We start from the raw sequence: 23,374 nt of genomic DNA, 5'->3' as shown, positions 1-23,374 counted from the left end.
AAGAAAATGGCCCCAAATTTGTAATGCACATATGAAAATTATATTCAAATAGAAAACATTCCTAGCAATTTTTTTTTTTACCTCTTAGGATTTGCTTCAAAGGGTGCTCCACAAATTGAACTGAGAAATCCCAAGGAAGCTGCCTGAATCTCCTTGTATATTCTTATTCAACATTGTGTAAAGGACCAGACATATCAAATTGGTGGGTTTTGGTAAGTACATCCGCTGGTGTCCTTTTCTTCTTCACTTAAGGAAAACATTAAATTTTCATTCTTATGAACCAAGATGTCTGCTGTATAGACAATGTTTACCTGGTGTATGTTTATGTCGCAACGTTAGTAGTACATACAACTTGATAAGTCATTTGGTAAGTCATTTTGAACCGACAATATAAAATCCTTATTTCTTTGTTGTTTACATCTTTGTGGCCCAAGAGGAAAAACTACTGCTGCTGATATGTGAGCATCTTAGGAATTAAGGGAAAATGTGTATTGCTTATAAATGTCTCCCTCACCAAAAAAAAAAAAAAGATCAAGGGTATTTCAATCAGTTGTCTTTTGAAATTTTGGATGCAAGGAAGGGTCCTTTGTACAAGCCACAGAAGATACTGGTATGTTCTCAAACAGTCCTTCTGCCTTCTCTCATTTCTGTTTCCTCACCTGTCATATAAGGTAAAAATAACAACTGTTATGTTAGACTCTCCAAATCATGGCAGTCCAATGAATTACAACATATGTAAATATACTGTGACAACTATATAATTCTCCATAGACAGAAGGTATTATTATTCTGTGGGTGATAATCCTATGTATGCTATGGCAGGGACGGGGGCATAGAAGAAAGAGGCTGCTCATATCAACTTCACCCAGAACCTTGGACGGGCAGCCCTCCCGGCCGCAGACACGGCCCTCACTTAGCTTTGAAAGGTAGAGGCAGTAGATCCCTGTGTGTTAGGGAGGGGCTACTGGTGACACTGATTGCCCAGCAACTCCCCATGCCCCCCCGAAGTCCCTTTTCATATCCTCTAGGCTGGGTTCTGGATTCAGGGACTCAGAGAGCTAAAATTGTTTTAATTATATATATTTTTTCTTTTTCTGAAAGCATATTAATTAAAGAAAACTTGGAAATTAAAGAATAACATAAAATTACTTATAATCCCACAATCGAAAGGTAACCACAGTTAACATTATAGTATATTTAGTCCTTTTAAAGTTTTTTAAAATATTTCATATATATTCTAAAATATTTTTTAACAAGGTTAACAGAATTGAGAACATGAAATAAGTATTCTAGCCTACAACTATGCTGTAATTTTTGTAGCCATTTCCATACTGTTGAACATTGTTTGTTACATCACATATAAATACATGCTATTATGTTCATTACATTATGCTATAAATACCACAGTAGTGAACATACTTGACTATAAATTTTACTCATGTCTCCAATTATTTTCTTGGGGTAAATTTCTATAAATGGAGTTAATGAGAAGGAACTGCTTTTAATGACTACTACTGTAAAGCTCTTGATGTTGTCAAACTATCCTCCAGAAATGTACCAAATTATATTTGCCTTCCCATCCCCACCTATTATATATGACAATGTTCATACCACTGCACACATGTACAGATTGAATTCTATCACGTTGAGAAGATTTAAAATTATAAATATTTCTACAGAAGCTCAGGAAGTATAAGCCTGTTCCCTCCCCCTGGCCCAGCCCAGCCTTAACCAACACCAGGTCTCTGAAGTAGAAGACAGTATCATCCAATCGACACTGCATCCACCTTGATCTCTCAGATCTGTTCATGGGGGAATGCACCTATGAGGCTTGCATTCATTCACTTGGCATTTATTACGACTGCTTGTGTTCATTTCTGTACTATGTGCTTCCGGGGAACAAAAGAGATTTTCTTTGTCTACGAGAAGCTTAATTCAGTTGGTGAGTCCAGACAAACAACAAACAAAAATACTTAACCTTGGATAGGTCACTTAACTTCTCAAGACCTGTTTTTCTTCTTTTAAAGTGAGAGGTTCAATTTGTCTGTATCTAAAGAGTGTCTGAGGTGGTTTTTAGTAAAAATATGTGAGTACACAAAGTAGTGAAAACAGCAATAAAGATATCTAAACTTTGAACAACATGATGTGTTGTATAATTTCCGTTATCCCACAGCGAAAGCACACCAGTTCTTTAGGAGAAAAAAAGTTTCCCTGCGTTAAATACTAGGAAAAAATTTCAAGTTAATCATATTTTTAAATGTAAAAGTAAAGTAATAGGAAAATCCTTCAAGATGGCCTCTAAGGTTTCTTTTAGCTCTAACATCTATAATTCATAAGTAATAGATAAAATAGCAAAGGCCGAGGACCCCCAAAGCAAAGGAATGGTCAGTGGGCTTCACAGAAATTTGGAGAGTCATGACTAAAATTTTAAAGTGATCGTTTCTACAGACGAGTTCTGTCTAATCATCATCCTCACCAACCATACACTGAAAGTCTGTCCTAGTACTGGTATTGTTCATGAATTTTAATCAGATTTTCAAACTTTGGAACACACCAAACAGGTTTAAGGAGTAAATAAGCCTATGAATATTTAGCTATCCTTCGCCATTACCACTTACATCTACCAGAAATGTTAAAATTGTCTGACTCAACTACTGAGATACACTGAGCAGTGTCAGGGAGACTGGGCCAAACATTGGCAAGAAAGTCTGCCACTGGCCATTGCTCTCTCTTTGAAGTAGACTGTCCCTTGCATTTTAACACACAATAGATACTTCATAAATATTTGCTGGATTCCTTTCTACTCAGATTTTGTGCCACTTTGTAATAACTGGTTTGTTTTGTACTCAGAAAAAAAAGTTCCATATATGTTGGAACAACTTCCAAAATCTAAAAGCATGAAGGAATTGTAATAATACCTCAGACTAGCTCTAATCTTAATCTTGGAACAAGGACACTTTTTGACTAGATTTCACACACTTGAAAAGTCTCAGTTGAAAAGCCAATATATTGATCATTTGCCTCTCTTTGCAGTTTGAATCGTAAATATGAAGAAAAAAGCTACATAACCTAGAACATCATTTGTCTAATCATTTTCCCATTTTCTCTTAAAAATCTGCATTCTTTCCTCCCTTTCATTCCATATATTAACTCCGCTGGTTTTCCATGACTTTTTTTTTGTGGTAAAATATGCATAACATAAAATTTACTGTTTTAACCATTTTTAGGTGTACAGTTCAGAGACATTAAATACATTCCCATTGTTGTGCAAATATCACCACCATCCATCTCTAGAACTTTCTCATCTTCCTGTACTGAAACTTTGTACCCATTAAACAACAACTCTCCATTCCTCCATCCCCCCAGCTCCTGGCAACCACCATTCTATCTTCTGTCTCTATAAATTTGACTATTCCAGGTATCGCATGTAAGAGGAATTATACAATATTTGTCCTTTTGGGTCTGGCATGTTTCACTTGGCATAATATTTTCATGGTTCATCCATGTTGTAGCATGTGCCAGAATTTCCTGCCTTTATAAGGCTGAATAATTTTCTATTTTGTATATATATACTACATTTTGTTTATCCATTCATGCATTGATGAACATATGGGTTATTTCCACCTTTGGGCTATGTGAATAATACTGCTGTGATCATGGGTGGTACTAATATCTATTTGAATCCCTGTTTTCAATTCTTTTGAGTATAAACGCAGTAGTGGGACAGGTGGATCATGTGATAATTCTTTGTTTAAGTTTTGTTTTGTTTTGTTTTTTTGCAATACGCGGGCCTCTCACTGTCGTGGCCTCTCCCGTTGCGGAGCACAGGCTCCGGACGTGCAGGCTCAGCAGCCTGGCTCACGGGCCTAGACGCTCCGCGGCATGTGGGATCTTCCCAGACCGGGGCACGAACCCGTGTCCCCTGCATCAGCAGGCGGACTCTCAACCACTGCGCCACCAGGGAAGCTCCCTATGTTTAAGTTTTTGAGGATCTACCATACTGTTTTCCACAGCAGCTGCACCATTTTGTATTCCCACCAACAATGCACAAGGGTTCCAATTTCTCCACGTTCCTGCCAACACTTATTTCTGTTTTGTTTTAAATTATAGACATCCCAACAGGTATGAAGTGGTATATTATTGTGGTTTTGATTTGCATCTTCCTAATGATTAGTGATGTTGAGCATCTTATGCTTATTAGCTATTTGTGTATCATCTTTGGAGAATTGCCTGCTTAGCCCTTTGCCTATTTTTAAATTGGTTGGTTTGCTTTTTTATTGTTGAATTGTAGGAGTTCTTTGTATACTCTGGATATTAATTCCTTAATATTTTGAGAAATTATTTTCTCCTGTTCCATGGGTTGCCTTTTCATTCTGCTTACAGTGTTCTTTGATTCACAAAAGTGTTCATTTTGATGTAGCCCAATTTATCTATTTTTTTCTTTTGTTGCCTGTGCTTTTGGTGTCATAGAAATCAATGCCAAATCCAATGTCATGAAGTTTTTCCTCTATATTTTCTTCTAAGAGTTTTATAGTTTTAGCTCTTACACTTAGGTCTTTGATCCACTGTGAGTCAGTTGTTGTATATGGTGTATGGTAAGAGCCAGGCTTCCTTCTAAAGAGGTACTTTTCAATCCCATCATGTCTCAGTGAAGATGTGTGTCAGTTAAGCAACTGACACACATATTCACATGTATGCTCATCCTCACACACTTTTCTTTCTCGTGTAGGCTTTGGTGGTTTCCCAACAGACAGATGAGAGAAAGCTGAAGCAATTGGGGAACTAACAGCCCAGCAGGCTCAGCTCTTATAACTAGGATATAGCAGTGAGAGCCGTGAGGCAGTGGCCAGGATCAGCAAACATTTTGATGCAAACATGCTTGATGAAATCCCCAATAAAAGAACAGCAGAGGTGCAGTGAACATTGTGGTACATGACTCTTTGAATTATGGTTTTCCCAGGGTATATGCCCAATAGTGGGATTTCTGGGTCATATGGTAGTTCTATTTTTAGTTTTTTAAGGAACCTCCTTACTGTTCTCCATAGTGGCTGTATCAATTTACGTTCCTACCAACAGTGCAGGAGGGTTCCCTCTTCCCCACACCCTCTCCAGCATATATTGTTTGTAGATTTTTTGATGGTGGCTGTTCTGACTGGTGTGAGGGGTGGGATAGGGACTGTGGGAGGGAGACGCAAGAGGGAGGAGATATGGGGATACATGTATATGTATGGCTGATTCACTTTGTTATAAAGCAGAAACTAACACACCATTGTCAAGCAATTATACTCCAATAAAGATGTTAAAAAAAAAAAAGAACAGCAGAGGTAGATAGCATTTTAGGCTGAGAAGAAACAAGGGAGTGTGTGTGTGTGTGTGTGTGTGTTATATGTGCATATACTTGGCAGCAGAGGGAAAGAGAGAGGTCACTCCATGCACTGTGACTGTGAATTTTGGGCTACAGCAAATTTTTATTTATTTATGTTCGTACAAAAATAAATTTCTCTTGGTGCTGCTTTAGAGAAACCAAACTAGGTTAGCGACAGTTATGTGGGCAAACTGTACTTCCAAAACAGTTATCCTAGTTCTGTTTTACAGTGGACAGAACCTAAATGTGCTTACAGTGTAAAATGTGAAGGTTTGCTTAGCCTTCACTTGCAGAATCTTGAGAAGAAGAAACTACCAGGCGGCGTAAGCTGCCTCATCCAGTATCACCAGGACCAAAGGTCTGCCCTGCACTCGCTGCTCTGACAGGCTTGGAGATAACATCGCCCCACTAACATAACTCATAGTTGCAGGATTCTGCACATGAATTAGATTCTCAACATTAGAACCCAGTATTGGCAGTTGGACATCCAAATCTCAAATAAATTAGTGTTTATCTACTAAGGCTCTGACTTCAGGACCTATGAGAAACACACTGTGACCCAGTCTGTCCCCTCTTGTTTTTCATGGGGACTGGTTTACAGACATAAACTGTTCGCTGCTCTAGGTCCTCATCTTCTCTTTGCCATAAAAGGCGACTTAGAGAAAAAGGAAATAACTAAGCCTATTAAGTTTTCTGATGTCAGGTGGGATAAGCTAAGCCACACTTTCTAAAAACAGTTTGCCAGACTGGTGTACTATATTTCCCTTGAAGCATTAAAATCATTTCACACTTTATTAACTCAAAGAATATCCAGTATTTCCCTGTGAGACTGAGAATAAATGACTAGCTTAAATCAGGGGCGTTTTTGTTGGTATGCTAGTTTTTCAATTGAAATATTAACTCCAAGGGCACACAAGGAAAGTACAGACTGCGTGAGACGTGAACAGCAATTACATCTCCAGCAATAGTCCCAGGAGTTTATTATACCTGAAAAATCATAAGCTTCCTGACACTTGACCATTTTGTTCTAAATGCCCTAGGTTCAGGAAAACTCTGGAGATATATTTTCTGTTCATTTCCATTCTTAAATTTCAGTCTATATTTCATGAGTTTCTTTAACTAATATAGTTCTGCTTTCTGTATAACTTTTATATTCTATGTAACTTTTATGTAAATTTCCAGTTAACTTTAACTGCTTAGTTAAATTGTAGAGACTGGGAAAACTGGTTCTCCTTCCCCTCCACCCTCTCTTCTTCTCCTTCTTTTAATAAATATCTTTCCTCAGAATAGAGCAACTTCCCTATGCCCGCCCCACCAAAAAAAAAAAAAAAAACCTCTGCAAATTCTACCTTGAAAAAATTAGCAATTTAGTATTTAAATAATTTGTAATTGAGAAACTCTCTTCCTTTCCCTAGTTTAAAACCATATATTACTACATTTTGTTCAAGTGGTGAATACCCAGTAAAAAGTGGGGTGTGTGTGTGTTATTTAAACAAGGATTAAAGCAAACAGCTACTAATCAGTAGCATCACTCTATTCCTATATGTTACTCTGGGGTACTTACTAACCAGGTATTTACATTTGAAAACCAGTGATATTAAATGAGAATTTAAGATGAGAAAGAGAAAAAAATAATTAAGAAAAAGATACTATGAAGAAATATGAATAAGGAGGAAAGACGGCAATAGTGATTTTTTTCTCCCCTAAAACCAGAGGTCCCAGTGCTGCTTCCCCACCTTTTTCCTGCTGAACAAGAGGTTGCTTGCCTGTGTGGCAAGACAGGTAAGTGACACTACTGGATCAAGAAACTTGGAGATTTCCTACATAGACATTTGTGAACTTCTATATTCTATTCAGTATCAGATTAGTTTGTGATTTCTCTTCCACCTCATCAAGACCCACTACTACTGCATGGTAGAGAACTGCTCAGGAGTGGAGAAATACCAGGGAGAAAAGGACCCTATCCCGCTGTGTGAGCTGAAGCACTGTAACACCCAGCCTTTCCAGAAAACACCTGCACGTAAGAGAGCGTATGGAAACTGCCTTCATGGTCAGGCACTGTCTTTGTGCCTGTTTCCTTGTGGCGGCAGAAAATCTCTACCAAATCCCTGAGACAATATAGTAGAAGCTAAGCATATCGGCTCAGGCAAAAAAAAAGTCATGGAAGTTCTGCAGCTGCCTGACCAGTGCCTGCTTTACCAAGAAGTTTCTAGGGAGCCTTCGATATAGTCCATCAATCAATGGTTGGCGGGGCTTCCCCCCTTGACACTGCTGATGCCTGAGCTGTGTATTAGAAATGCCAGCTCCTGTACCAAAGCTGACCTATCCATTCTTCAGTGTGCTCTTTCTGATTATGTCAACAGACCCTGGACAGTACTTGGCATGGCTCTTTGTACACAGTTCCAAATGCAGGTAAACCACAAAAGTTAAATAAATAGATAAGTATAAATAGAAAAAAATATCCAAAGCAATTTACTGGTAGTTATACATAATATTAAAAATTTTTTGTAGCTTTATCCTACCATGTTTCTTATAAAAGACAGTGCTCATTCACTGGTTCTTTCATTAATTTTTTCCTTTATTGAAATACTTTTTCATTCAGTGCTTAGGCACTGGGGATACCAAAATAAAGGTCCCTGCCTTTGAAAAGCTTCAATTATACCTAATGAGATAAACCATATTCTTTTAACTTTTCTAATACATTTCAAACAGTGTAGAAGAAAGTGGAAGTAGCCTAAAATGTCTAAAATCACTTCATAATAGAAAGTGAATTTGACTTTTTCTGTTATAAAGGGACCTCTCTCCAATGGCCCCATTTCTAATAGAGTCCAAGTTTTTATAATAAGAATTAATCTACTGAGTATTAGGGTTTAACTTTAGCCATACTTTTGCTAGAAGGACCTGTTCTTTTTTTTTTTTTTAATATATACATTTATTTATTTATTTATTTTTCACTGTATTGGGTCTTCGTTTCTGTGCGAGGGCTTTCTCTAGTTGTGGCAAGCGGGGGCCGCTCTTCATCGCGGTGCGTGGGCCTCTCACTGTCGCGGCCTCTCTTGTTGCGGAGCACAGGCTCCAGACGCGCAGGCTCAGTAGTCGTGGCTCACGGGCCCAGTTGCTCCGCAGCATGTGGGATCTTCCCAGGCCAGGGCTCGAACCAGTATCCCCTGCATTGGCAGGCAGACTCTCAACCACTGCGCCACCAGGGAAGCCCGGACCTGTTCTTTAAACTATCATTTTCGTTTCTCACTGTATGCAAAATAATGATAATAAACCAAATATCACCAGAGAAAGACCAAAGATAGAAAGGTAGTAAAGGGCAAATAATATTTAAACATTTAATGAATAAAAAAATATAATTTGGGGGTTAGTTTAAAGTTGCATTTTAATGCATATCGTCTTTGCCTCCCACTATAAAGTTTACTTTCTTTTATATTTTTTTCTCACAAAGAGCCTATTATAGTCGTATTGTTGTGGTATTTAAAAATATTTTTAACTTCAAAAATAACCCGCATTCAACTTAAACATTTGTAGAAGAAAGTAACCCATGGCTTATTCAGTATTGAGAGTATTTCTGGCCAAATGCTATTTCACTGTAACTATTGCCTTGGGATACTTGGCAATGTAATCCAAGGACATCAACATTAAACAGGATCTGGTTTTTTTCTGTGGTAGCAGATATTTTTTCATAGTCAGAACTGAAATGACTAATGTTAACCAAACAAAATCAGAAGGTCACACCTAAAACTGAAGCTAATGTTTGACTATGTCACTCCATTTCAGAGTCTTTGTTTCAGAACAGGCAATTTGTCATTTTTCTTACAAAGAGACCTATGATATTCTTATATACTACTATTTGACATACCACCAGAAGGTAATATAAGAACATATCCCATAGAGCATGTACTCATGTATAATATGGCATAGTAATAATAGACCATATTATTACTATATAACTACCACTTGCAAATATAGTTTGAAATTGGAGGAAAGGAAGAGTATTTACACATCATCATAAAGACTGTGTAAGCTTATGTTTGGGAAAGTTCACTTTCTAAATCTGTTTTGCATAAATTCAAGAAACTAAGCAAATGAAAAATATTCTTTACACACAAATTTTAGAATTTTTAAAAAGCTATAGATATCTGGATCTCTACTATATTTGGACTGCCCAGATTTTGTCTTGAATATAAATGGACTCTATTGTCAAACAGAAGTTAAACTAGAGACTATCATCCCAAAGATAAGGTTCCTTTATTAAATTATAATTCCAATTTTATCACTGTGTAATTGTGATCTTGAGCTTAAGCACATGATCATCCAGTTTCTCCATCATGAAAATGGGATTGATACTTTGGCATAGTTTGTAGGTATATATCAGTATAGGGAAGGTATATACAGGAAAGATATATAGAGAGATCAATTTTTTAATAACTTGAATCATATTCTAGATGACATAGGGGACTTCCTATCTAAAGGAACTCTGTTATAAATCCCTTTGCAAATTAAAGAATATTTTTATAATAAAAATAACCATTCATCAGACTACCATTTCATATATTCCAATGCTGGCACATAAAGTTTTTCTGTGAATATTATTCCCAGGTAACTTTCTTAAACTTGCCAGTGGTAATTTGAATATATCATAGTTAATAAGCAATATTTACTACTACATTCAATGGGTAGACACAAAGCATTAGTGTAGGTATACTAAGTAGTAATAAAAAGAATATAATACACAATTGAACAAATATCAAAAACATAGTGTTTGCTTTTTGCATAATCATTAGCTTTAAAAATGCATCATTATAACATTTCACATTTACAATGTCTTAAAGCATTTTCCTATATAAATGCAGAACATAATAGCTATAGAAGTTCCCTTCCAGTTTATCCACAAAAATCTGGGAGTAAATTCCCTCAGATTCTTTAGCTTTTAAAATTAAATTGTCAAGCAGAAAATTTGTGATTCTAAGCTGTGGCTATATAGTTCTCTCCCAATAGAACATCCTTGAAAAACATCTGCTATTTTGCCCAACTGAAATAATAATAATTTAAAAAGCATATAGGATATGAAAATATAAAATGTAGTCAATTTGAGCATTTGATAGAACCAAGTACTTTTCTAAGTGCTTTTATATGCATTATCATTTAATCTTCACAACACTGTGAGATATATTATTACCATTTTATAGATGGTGAAACTGAGGCTCACAAAGATTAAAGTGACTGGTGTGATGACACTTGTTTCTCAAGCAGTGGAGCCAGGGTATAAGCCAGGCAGTCTGACTCCGGAGCCTGGGTTGGGTAAGCCCATCCCACTGCCACACTGTAGTCCCATATTCTCACTTAAACATTTGGATTATGTGAATTCTAGTCCCTAAACATTTCCATTTAAGAATTTAATTCAATAGATTTTTTTAAGTCTAAAAATTATAATTTGAACCTATTAACTACTTTATAAAGGGCCAGAAATAGACTATGGAACAGTTTGTAGAACTCTCTGAAGAGGAGTGGGGAGGGTGGGAGGTGCAGTGAGGCATTTGGTAGGAAGGAATGGTTTTCCAACAATTTTACTGTGGATCTGTGCTTGAGTTTCCCTTCAACTCTGTTAACCAATGTCCATCTCTTCTTGATATTGTTTTTATTCTGTTAACACTGGCTATCCCTAACTCTTCTAAGAAAATAGCAAAGGCAGAGTACCATGGTAGAAAGAGCTTGGACTTTGTCATCAGCTAAATTTCAATTCTGAGTGGTCTTGGGTAAGTTATTTGATTGCTCTGAGCCACAAGCTCCTGATCTTTAAAAAGGAGGCAATAATAGCCAACATTTATCAAACCCTTAGTATATACTTGGTTTTGTTCTAAGCACTTGGTATATATTTATTCCTCACAGTGACGCCTTGAGATAGTGATGATTATTACCACCAGTATCATTTTGCAGATGAGGATGGTGAGGAACGAAGACTTTAAAGAACTTAACCAATGTCATACAGCTCCATAGTTAAAGAACTAGGGCTCAAACCCAGGAAATTTGACCCTAGACCAGGTCTTTTGCTATAAAGCGCCAAACAGTAAATATTTGAGGTTTCGTGGACCGCACTAGTCTCTGCTGCAGCAGTTCAACTCTGCCATTGTAGCATGAAAGCAGCTGTAAACAATATGTAAACAAATGGGCATGGCTACATTCCAACAGAACTTTATAAGAACAGCCACAGGGTTGAATTTGGCCCTCTGACTGTAGTTTGCTGATCCCCTGCTCTAGAGCCTGCATTTTAAACTTCATCTCATAGGGATGTCACGAAAAATCAAATAACTTCCTTAAGGTGACTTATGCACATAATAATTGCTCAAAAATCGTAGCTATCATTAACTCGGCAAGAGTTTTTAAACCATACGTTACGGAAATTCTTTGATTATTTGTGGCCCATCTCCTTCCCTCCAGGGAGGATTGCATTTAAGTCATCTATTGTCTTTTATGCCACCCTCTTCATAGCATATAAGTAAAATACACTCTCCAGCCACATTTCCAGAAATGCTAGACATGCCTTGGAACACAGTCCCCCTCTGAAATCATCTCGCTGTGCTAAATGATGGCAGTCAGCAGAGTGTTTGGCTTATAAAGATGCTCAATAAAATTGATTTTGATTTTCATGATTTTAATTAATTCATTCCACTACAACATCATCGGGTATTATGTTCGCAGTAATGCGATATATGATAATGTAACTTTAAGTGTAGGAGGATAAGGAGAGCTTCACTTGCAGAAGTTCCATCTGTCTCTAAATATAATTAAACCAGATGTGCAGATTTTCAGTCCTTGTCCACCTGTTATAGCTGGGTCGCTCCTTGGGTTCTGTTTTGACCCATGGTTCATTGTTGCTTGTATACTTTACGAAGCCACTGTCATACCTTTGGCACTCAATAAAATGTTAATTGAAAGAACATATGTGTTCTCCTAGGGTTAAATAATCTTAAGTGGCTACCCATCTTTGCTCAGGATGTTTGCTCTGCTCTCTCTCCTCTCCCTCCTTCTTTGTCCACCCTTGCTAGACTAGGAACCCCAAGTACTGTGCAGTAGTCACCACTGTATCACCAAGCACCTAGCATGGCCTGGCATACAGCAAGTGTTCAGTCAGTTCAATCAGCAAGTGTTTGATTAAATGAATGAACACATACACAAATATTGTTTGATCATCTATTTCATCAGTTCATTGCCTTCTGCCTAAGGGGTACAGAGGTTGATTTTAGTATCAGTAAATTGACTGTGTTCCAGGAGCACATTTACAGTGATTGTTCATAGTGTCTTTAAAAAAAAACAACTCAATCTTTTTTTTTTAATTTATTTATTTTTGGCTGCGTTGGGTCTTTGTTGCTGCGCGTGGGCTTTCTCTAGTTGCAGCGAGCGGGGGCTGCTCTTCGTTGCGGTGCGCGGGTTCCTCATTGCAGTGTCTTCTCTTATTGCGGAACATGCGCTCTAGGCACGTGGGCTTCAGTAGTTGTAGCACGTGGGCTCAGTAGTTTTGGCACACGGGCTTAGTTGCTCCGCGGCATGTGGGATCCTCCCAGACCAGGGCTCGAACCCGTGTCCCCTGCATTGGCAGGTGGATTCTTAACCACTGTGCCACCAGGGCAGCCCACAACTCTGAATCTTTTTTTTTTTTTTTTTTTTCGGTACGCGGGCCTCTCACTGTTGTGGCCTCTCCCGTTGCGGAGCACAGGCTCCGCGGCCATGGCTCACGGGCCCAGCCACTCCGCGGCATGTGGGATCTTCTTGGACCGGGGCACGAACCTGCGTCCCCTGCATCGGCAGGCGGACTCTCAACCACTGTGCCACCAGGGAAGCCCACAACTCTGAATCTTAAGTGAAGCTTTCTACATAATTAGAAACCAGCAGTGACACCAGAGAAAGGTCTAAGTCTTAAAAACCAGATTGTCAGCAGTTTTCACATGTCCATGAAGCAGAGGGGTCTGAATTTAATGAGGCATTTCTATAGCTTGGCAGAGCCTTAGCCTGATTGCAAAAGTGGTATTTGTGTGACCCAGGCCTGTCAGTTTGCTGGATGACAAATCAGTTTGACGACAGAATCAGTGTGATAGAGCTTTATGGTGGTAGTTCTTTGCTGTGAAAAATAAAATTGATACGTTTTCAACCAAATTAAATGAGTAGTTTGGTATCAAAAAAACACTACCTTGGACCTTTGAAAAATGTTGTGCCGTTCTCAGTCTTGACAGCCTTGACAGGAAGAGCCAGATCAAGACACCAAGCCCGTGCTGGGTGTGGAGGTACTACTATTTAATTAGTACCTCCCATGTGTAAGTGTATAATTTGTTTAAAACTCCAAGATAGACTCGATCAGTAATTCTCAACAGGGAGCAATTCTGCCCCCCAGGAGACATTTTTGGTTGTCACACGTGGAGGGGGGTGGGCATGTAGAGGGTAGAGGGCAGAGATGCTATGAAACATCCTACAGTGCACAGGACAGCCCCCCAAAACAAAGAATTATCACACTCAAAATGGCAGTAGGGAATGAAGTTCAGAAACTTTGGTTTAAATGATACCCAAGGTTCCTTTGCAGCTCAAATTCTGGGATTTTAGGATGTTAGATTATGTACGTGAAAGAATTTTATAAGTTGCCAAACACTATACTATAAATTCAAGCTACTATGATGATACAAGCCATCGCTGCTCTCCTTCTCCTCTCCGGTATCTGTCTGGCAGTCATCCTTTCTGTTCTGAGCCAGATCCCTCAAAGGTGTAGGTCAAAAGAGCCAAGATAAGGGGTGAAACTAGAAGTCCCTCCTACTGCTTGTTCAGAGTTTGGGAAAACGTTAATCCAGGAGACAGATGTGGCCGAGTTTGCAGGTTTCATTGTTTTCAGCATTATCCCATTAACCTGTTGAGAAAAAGTATACGTGTGTAATGCTTATTTAAAGGGAATCAGATAGCCGATTCTTAATGGGTATTTATGTGCTGCCAAAGCCCCATAGAAAATTCCCCCACGCCACCTCTCTGGAGTGGGTGGTGCTACCCCTCTCCTGGTACACAGCCAGCGTCCTTGGGAACCCACAGCCAAATGCTTCATTTTCGGGGATGTGCTGATAGAAATGCCTGGGAAAAGTGAGCCTCTTGGCTTTCATCTGTTTATCAGTCATTCACTGAATGATGCGCCTTGCCGTAACAAAATCTGTACAAGCATCAATACAGCTTAAGCAACAATACAATTAACTCTTCTCAGATTAGCCAGGACCGGACAGAAGGAATGGCCCAGAATGTCATTATTCTAGTGCCTCTTTATCCTTCCAGAATTTTCCCTAAATAAAAGAGAGTCATGGGAGGATTTTTGTGTCTCTCAAGGATCACACCTTCAAATAGCACAAGGTTGCCGGCTGAGATAGGAAAAAAAAAAAAGAGAGAGAGACCAGGCTTCAGTCTTCAGCTTACTGTGTGGGACCCTAGGTAAATTCCAAGTGTTCTGCCTCCAGTTTGAGCAGGACTTCTTTTACACATTCAGACTCTGAGGTAACAGAAATGTCCCCATGCCAGAGGCCTGCCTGGTGGTGGGAGTGTGCTCTCTGCTATTTACTCTAATGGGTGGTGGTAACTTGACACAGGGCAGTAAGATAACCGCTCAGCGAGAGGCCAAATCTTGGAAACTTTTTGCAGAAGCTGGTCTTCGATTCTGTTCCCCCTGATGTGTGGCACTAAGTGTCATTTGATCTTGGAACCAATACTCTGAAATGGTTGCTATTACTAGCACCATCTTAGAGATGTAGACATGAAGCCTCATATGACATGGCGAGTAAGTGGCACAGTCATGATCTGAACTCCTATTTCTTCAACTCCAAAGTCTTTGCTCTTAACCAGAACGACGTATGTTTTATTATATCTGTACATTGTGTATATGAGGTCATGCCTAAGAAGTGACTACTAGTTAAGACAAACATTTTATGGTATAAATAAGGGGACATAAGAATAGAACTCTAACTGCAAACAGAGATAGAATTACCTCTTGGATAAATACATTCTAAAACCTTCTACTGGATTAAATTCCATCTAGTGCTGGAAGACACTGCTCGCCACTGAATATTAACTTCAAATTGCAGTGTGTCCATTGGTCAGCGAATAAAACTCTCCCAAGAATTCCAATTCCAAATTGCATATTAAACACACACACACACACACACACACACACACACAACACATAACACACACCTGTGAACCAAAGCTCACTGGTAGTTTGCATAATTCTAGAGTAAACACATGCTCATTTTTGATCCTAAGTAAAGACTGGTTGGTAAACACTGGAAATATTTCCCAGTACAGTGTTTACAGTGTTATCCCTTGCCCTCTAAAATGTCCCACTTCAGGGAATTCCCTGGAGGTCCAGTGGTTAAGACTCCACGCTTCCACTGCTGGGGGCCCAGGTTCAATCCTTCGTGGGGGAACTAAGATCCCGTGGGCCCCACAGTGCAGCCAAAAAAAAAAAAAAAGTCCACTTCAAAGTTAAAATCTTACTGAAATGTACTCTAAACTGGTACTAAGGGAATTCAAATCCTTGATGATTTCTGGTTTAAGTCTGAGTTAACCCCCAAATGTTACGTTACCCACAACAAGCTCAAACTCAACCTAAAATAAAGACAACAAAAATTCTAGCTAATAGTTCAGAATAATAATAGCTTGATTTGAAAGTATATTCTCCTCTGTTTTACATGCCAAACTGTGAATAAATGATTTGTTTTGAATATATTGCCATGTTTGTTTAATGCGAGCAGCCTTCAATGAAGACTAATGCGTTTTTAGTGTGTGCGAGCGTGGCTCTGTGTTGGGAGGGTCCTGCCTCAGGGGATCTGGCATCCTTGTGAACGACTGCACCATTTGCCTCCAATGCAGCAAGTCTCTTCAGGTTCTTTCTGAAGAGCCTCTTGCAAACTGCTATAGCCAAGGGTTAGGTGAGAAACAGGCTTACACTGGGACGCCTGAGCCACGTCACCAATGGAGAATCACACTGCCAGACAGCTTACCTGCAATGAACGGAATCTGGGAGGCTCTGATATGCCAGTCTACACCAGAACTCACAAGCTAGGCTTCTCATTCTGACTGGTTTAAAGTTGGCTGGGGTAACCTCTTGCTTATTTCCCTATAAACACAAGAATCCTACATAGGGGTAAGAGTCTTACCTCAAGTTCACATATCTTTTTCTAAGTTCAGATTTCTTATGCTGTCATTTCTTGAGCACTTGGTGCTAGGTTCAGCACTCAGAGCTTTGCATGGATCATTTCAGCCCAATGGTGAGAGTTAACTTAGCGCAGCTGTGGTACAGACTCTGAGCCACACTGTGGGTTCAAGGTAAGCTCCGTGAGGATGAGGTCCACAGGTATCTGGTACATAGTAGGTGCTCAGTAAATATTTGCAGAATGAATGAATAAATGAACACAAACTCTTCTGTGTTTGTGTCACTTTTAAAATCTTAAGAAATTGTTCACATAAAAGTGTTAGGAGCTGAGCCAACAGTCTTTACCATATGTCTCTTCTTCTAGGCCTCACAAATTTGACCATGTAGTTAAATGGAAAACAGCTTAGAATGAGGGGGGGAAGGCAGCTCAAGAAGACTCTTTAAAATATATTAGAACTTAAAACTTTGTCCTGAAATTAAGTCACTGCTCAGCATAGGAAAGAGGGAAAAGTGACTGTAATACTTAGCAATAGGAATCTCTGTTACTTAGTCTCATTGATGTTCTCTGCACGTCTAGAGCAGAGGTTGGCAAACTTTTACTGTACCTGGCCAGAGAGTAAACATTTTAGCCTTTATGGGCCATGCAACCTCTGTCTGAACTAGTCAGCCCCACCACTGTACTGCAGAAGCAACCATCTTCAAAAAAAAAAAGAGTATGGCTGTGTTCCAATAAAATTTTATTTACAAAAACAAATGGCAGGCTATATTTGGCCCATGGCACAGTTTACCAAGCCCTGGTCTAAAGCATGTCTAATTGTAATAAGTTTTCTGTTTCATCTCTGACAGAAGGATCATATGGCTAATGCCGTATAGTTCCCCTTTTTTAAGGCATTAAATAAACCATATATATTTCATATATCTATGCCTTTGGCCTTGAAAACTCATTGAACAGCACACCATGTAATTTATTTAACTGTGGTGTATTATCTTCTTATAAAGACGAGAAGAATGGAGTTCGTAGCCCATAAGGTTTTATTGAATGTGTACCTTTTTTTTTTTTTTTTTTTTTTTTTTTTGCGGTACGCGGGCCTCTCACTGTTGTGGCCTCTCCCGTTGCGGAGCACAGGCTCCGGACGCGCAGGCTCAGCGGCCATGGCTCACGGGCCCAGCTGCTCCACGGCACGTGGGACCTTCCCGGACCGGGGCACGAACCCGCATCCCCTGCATTGGCAGGTGGGCTCTCAACCACTGCGCCACCAGGGAAGCCCCATGTGTACCATCTTTAAATGGCCTCTAATGAAATCCTAATTTTATGGAATCTTATTTTTATTCTTTTTGCATCTCTGAGCTTTCTCACTCTTTTTTTTTTTTTAATTGTGTGTGTGTGTGTGTGTGTTAAAATACACATAACAAAGTTAACCGTTTTACCTGTTTTTTTTGTTTTGTTTTGTTTGTTTGTTTGTTTTTGCGGTACACGGGCCTCTCACTGCTGTGGTCTCTCCCGTTGCGGAGCACAGGCTCCGGACGCGCAGGCTCAGCGGCCATGGCTCACGGGCCCAGCCGCTCCGCGGCATGTGGGATCTTCCCGGACCGGGGCACGAACCCGCGTCTCCTGCATCGGCAGGCGGACTACCAACCACTGCGCCACCAGGGAAGCCCCGTTTTATCTGTTTTTAAGTGTCCAGTTCAGTGGCATTAAGTACATCCACATTGGTGTGCAGCCATCACCACCAGCTATCTCTAGAACTTTCTCATCATCCTTCACTGAAACTCCATAAACACTAATTCCCCATTCTCCCTCCCTCCAGCTCCTGGCAACCACCATTCTACTTTCTATCTCTATGAATTTGACTGTTTAGGTACTTCATGTAAGTGGACTCATGTAATATTTGTCCTTTTGTGTCTGGCTTATTTCACTTAGGATGTCTTCATGGTTCATCCATGCTGCAGCATGTGTGAGAATTTCCTTCCTTTTTAAGGCTGAATAGTATTCCACTGAGTATACATGCCACATTTTGTTTGTCCGTTCATGTGTCAATGGACTTTTGGATTGTTTCTACCTTTTGGCTACTGTGAATAATATTGTTATGACCATTGGTGTACAAGTACCTGTTTGAGTCCCAGTTTTCAATTCTTTTGGTTACATACCTAGTAGTGGAATTGGTGGATCGTATGATAATTGTTACCTTTTTGAGGAACCACAATACAGTTTTCCATAGTAGCTGCACCATTTTACATTCCCACCAGCAATGCACAAGGGTTACAATTTTTCTACATTCTTGCCAACACTTATTTTGGTTTTTTGTTAGTTTCTATGTTTGGTTGGTTATAATAGGCATGCTAATGGATGCAAAGTGGTATCTCATTGTGGTTCTCAGTTGTTTTTATGCTAGTGTTTGTAGTTAGTGTAAAAAATAGTTCATTTAAACACTACATTAATTTATATCTCATGCAAATTTTATATAAATATATATATATCCACATATATGTGTATTTATTCCTCTCCTAATGCCAAAATTATGTGAGATGGCTTCCAAGGACATGAAAACAATAAGATGAATAATATACATAGCTAAATTCATGGCATTGGGGATATAGAAGACTAAAAAAAATGAACCAATAGCCAAGAATAGATGAACCTGAGAGTGTGTTGTGATGCCCTATACAATTACAAAACTAAAGTGACAAAGTCAATCCTGAACTTCCTAGTGGCCAAAGAAGAAAGGGAAAGGGGGCCAGTACCATGATTCACTTATTCCAGATGACAAAAGCTCAGGAAAAAAGACTTTTCTTGGCTCGCAGATGTAGGAAAATAAGCTATAACTATTTTAAAAGAGACGATTATGTTACTGAAAGCAGCAGAATTTTTGGTGTAATTAATGGGGCTGGAATTGGGAATGACTCCTCTAGCCTGACTGTTATACAACTTTTTTTGTGTTAAATGGTAGTTTCAAGGTACAATTTTAGGAAAATAAAAAGTCAACTCCACATCTCTCAGCAGAGAGATAAGGACTATTCCTTTGGACTTTAGTCACTGTTCTATGTAGGACAACTATGTAAGATCTTGAATTCCCTCATATATGTTTATATATGTACCTGGCATTTGCTTCCCAGGTCACAGATTATAAATGCATATGTGTTTGTACAAATAATCTTCTTAAGAATATATCCTTATCTTCCTTTTGGAAGGAGGGAAAGATCTTCATGTTCAAATTTGATATTGAAATTTCTGCTTCAACTTGAAACTACAGGAACTGATGTATATTTTCAAATTTATACCAGAAAAAAGGCTTCATGGTAACTGGATATGTTGCCAAACCAGCCTTCAAGCAATTGAAGAGCAAAGCAAATTAAAAATAAGAATAGAAGCCATATCAAACAGATGTTTTTATTTTTTAAATTTTCATTTATTTATTTATTTTTTGCGGTACGCAGGCCTCTCACTGTTGTGGCCTCTCCTGTTGCGGAGCACAGGCTCCAGATGCGCAGGCTCAGCAGCTATGGCTCACGGGCCTAGCTGCTCCGCGGCATGTGGGATCTTCCCGGACCGGGGCACGAACCCATGTCTCCTGCATCGGCAGGCGGACTCTTAACCACTGCGCCACCAAGGGAAGCCCCAGATGTTTTTAAAGAACTGAGAAAGTGTCAAAATTACTCTAAAACTGAAAGAATTGGTCTGAAGTTTTACCCAGAAGTTTGGATGAAGAATAATAACTGACATTTTTTGAGCATTTACAGTGTTCCAGGCATAGTTCAAAGTGCTTTGTATGTATTAACTCACTTCTCTAAACTCAACAAAGTTAATACTACTGTCATCATTCCCATTTTATAGATTGAGAAACTGAGGCATGGAGTAGCTGAATATCCTTGCTCCAGGTCATACAACTAGGAAGTGTTAGAGCTAGGATTCACACACAACCACGCATTCTGGCTCCAGTGGCCAGTCACTAACCCACTAAACTGCAGGGTTCCCCAGCCTCTGCCGTACTGGTCCCTGGCCTGTTAGGAACCTGGCCACACAGCAGGAGGTGAGCAGCGGGTGGGCGAGAGAAGCTTCATCTGTATTTACAGCTGCCCCCCATAGTTCGCATTACCACCTGAGCTCCTCCTCCTATCAGCATTATGGTGAGTTGTATAATTACTTAATTATATATCACAATGTAATAATAATAGAAATAAAGTGTACCATAAATGTAATGCGCTTGAATCATCCAGGAACCATCCCCCCACCCCTACCCCATCCGTGGAAAAATTGTCTTCCACAAACTTGATCCCTGTCTCCAAAAAGTTTGGGGACCACTGCTAAACTGTACTGCCCCTTGATGTTACAGCAAATGAACCAAAGAAGTATTGGTTGGCCAACGGACAAATAAATATCTTCTGTTGTATCCCTATATTTTGTTTTGTTTTCTTTTCTTTTCTTTAAATGATCAAACTTACCTTAATATCCTTAAAACTTCCCTTAATATTCTTTTGTAGAATTCCCAGTAGTAAATTTTTTTAACATCTTTATTGGAGTATAATTGCTTTACAATGGTGTGTTAGTTTCTGCTGTATAACAAAGTGAATCAACTATACTTATACATATATCCCCATATCTCCTCCCTCTTGCGTCTCCCTCCCACCCTCCCTATCCCACCCCTCTAGGTGGTCACAAAGCACCGAGCTGATCTCCCTGTGCTATGCGGCTGCTTCCCACTAGCTATCTATTTTACGTTTGGTAGTATATATAAGTCCATGCCACTCTCTCACTTCGTCCCAGCTTACCCTTCCCCCTCCCCGTGTCCTCAAGTCCATTCGCTACGTCTCCATCTTTATTCCTGTCCTGCCCCTAGGTTCTTCAGAACCTTTTTTTTTTTTTTTAGATTCCATATATATGTGTTGGCATATGGTATTTATTTTCCTCTTTCTGACTTACTTTACTCTGTATGACAGTCACTAGGTCCATCCACCTCACTACAAATAACTCAATTTCGTTTCTTTTTATGACTAATATTCCATTGTGCTACATCTTCTTTATCCATTCACCTGTCGATGGACACTTAGGTTGCCTCCATGTCCTGGCTATTGTAAATAGTGCTGCAATGAACATTGGGGTGCATGTCTCTTTTTGAATTATGGTTTTCTCTGGGTATATGCCCAGGAGTGGGATTGCTGGGTCATATGGTAGTTCTATTTTTAGTTTTCTAAGGAACATCCATACTGTTCTCCATAGTGACTGTATCAATTTACATTCCCACCAGCAGTGCAAGAGGGTTCCCTTTTCTCCGCACCCTCTCCAGTATTTGTTGTCTGTAGATTTTTTGATGATGGTCATTCTGACTGGTGTGAGGTGATACCTCATTGTAGTTTTGATTTGCATTTCTCTAATGATTAGTGATGTTGAGCATCCTTTCATGTGTTTGTTGGCAATCTGTATATCCTCTTTGGAGAAATGTCTATTTAGGTCTTCTGCCCATTTTTGGATTGGGTTGTTTGTTTTTTTAAATATTGAGCTGCATGAGCTGCTTGTAAATTTTGGAGATTAATCCTTTATCAGTTGGTTCATTTGCAAATATTTTCCCCCGTTCTGAGGGTTGTCTTTTCGTCTTGTTTACGGTTTCCTTTGCTGTGCAAAAGCTGTTAAGTTTCATTAGGTCCCATTTGTTTATTTTTGTCTTTATTTCCATTTCTCTAGGAGGTGGGTCAAAAAGGATCTTGCTGTGATTTATGTCATAGAGTGTTCTGCCTATGTTTTCCCCTAAGAGTTTTATAGTGTCTGGCCTCGTAAATTTTTTTAGATGATAAAAAATGGAAAAAATTTAGTTGAATGATGAAACCTTATTCAGCTATTATAAATTATGTTTTTACAGTTTTAAGAGCGTGGAAGAATGCTTGTAAAATGAAGTAAAGCAGCAGGATGTAAATTTATTAGAAGCCCAGCTCCACCTCTCCCACCCTCCAAAAGAAACTATTGAAAGAAGGATGGGAAAGTTTAATTGTGGCTATCACTGGGTAGGAGAATTAGGAATAACTTATTTTCTTATTTTTCTTAATTTCCATAAAATTTACTTGAATACTATCATAGACCAAAAAAATGAACTAAACTTCATTTTTCAAAAAGCTAATCAGAGCTGTTCTTTACAAACGCAAAATACGAAGCTCCTAGTGATAATCTCACTGCATAACTTAAAATCATTTCCATGAGCCCTATGCTATAAGAGTGAAGATGGCATGATTTAGACTTGCACTGGTGTGGCTATTTAATTTTAAAGTAAAATGAAAAATTCTGCAATAGTCCCATTTCCAGTATTCAGTAGCCACAAGTGGCTAGTGACAGGTTTTCCATCGTCACAGACAGTTCTATTGCTCAGCACTGGTTTCAAAGAAAGAACATGGAATCTGGAGCCATACGCCTTGAAATCAAGTCCTGATATGAGCTGATACTTGCTGTGTGAAATGAGCAACTTACTCAACCTCTCTGAGCCTATTTCCCCATAGACATTTGGGACTAATGATAATATCACTTCCCATGAAAGGAAATTAAGAAGATCAAATAAGATAATGCATGTGACAGTTCTCTGAAAACTGTAGTATAGTTTAACAGGTCATTGCTGCTTCACAAGTCCCCCAGCCTGAACTTAATCTAGCTCTTTGTGCACTGATTCCAAATCCATGAATGATTCATACCAAGAATTTTGCTGACAGGGAATGACACCGTAAAAATCAGGCTTACCAGCTCTTAGTACAGTTCCCAGGACAAGTCCTTGGTAATGTGGGTGTTCCATTTCTTCCTTGTAAAAAGCACACAGCTCTGTATCTTCTATAGTAACACCTCCTCTGTTTTTTCCTTA

At 39.1% G+C, this 23,374-nt stretch overlaps 1 protein-coding gene across 4 annotated transcripts in view; it reads left to right on the top strand.

Moving 5' to 3' along the window:
- The window catches only part of RBM47 (RNA binding motif protein 47), a 164,229-nt gene that overhangs the window by 127,422 nt on the left and 13,433 nt on the right, over positions 1-23,374 (top strand). For all 4 annotated transcript variants that reach the window (XM_082637486.1, XM_082637488.1, XM_082637485.1 and 1 more), the window contains one exon: positions 89-212. The gene's annotated coding sequence lies outside the window, so the exon portion shown is untranslated. The remainder of the gene's footprint in view (positions 1-88; positions 213-23,374) is intronic.

This window comes from Mesoplodon mirus (assembly GCF_964341445.2).
Source record: "Mesoplodon mirus genome assembly, chromosome: 2".
Classification (NCBI taxonomy): domain Eukaryota; kingdom Metazoa; phylum Chordata; class Mammalia; order Artiodactyla; family Ziphiidae; genus Mesoplodon; species Mesoplodon mirus.
Note: the sequence above shows the minus strand (reverse complement) of the source record. Positions and strands in the feature narration are given on the sequence as shown.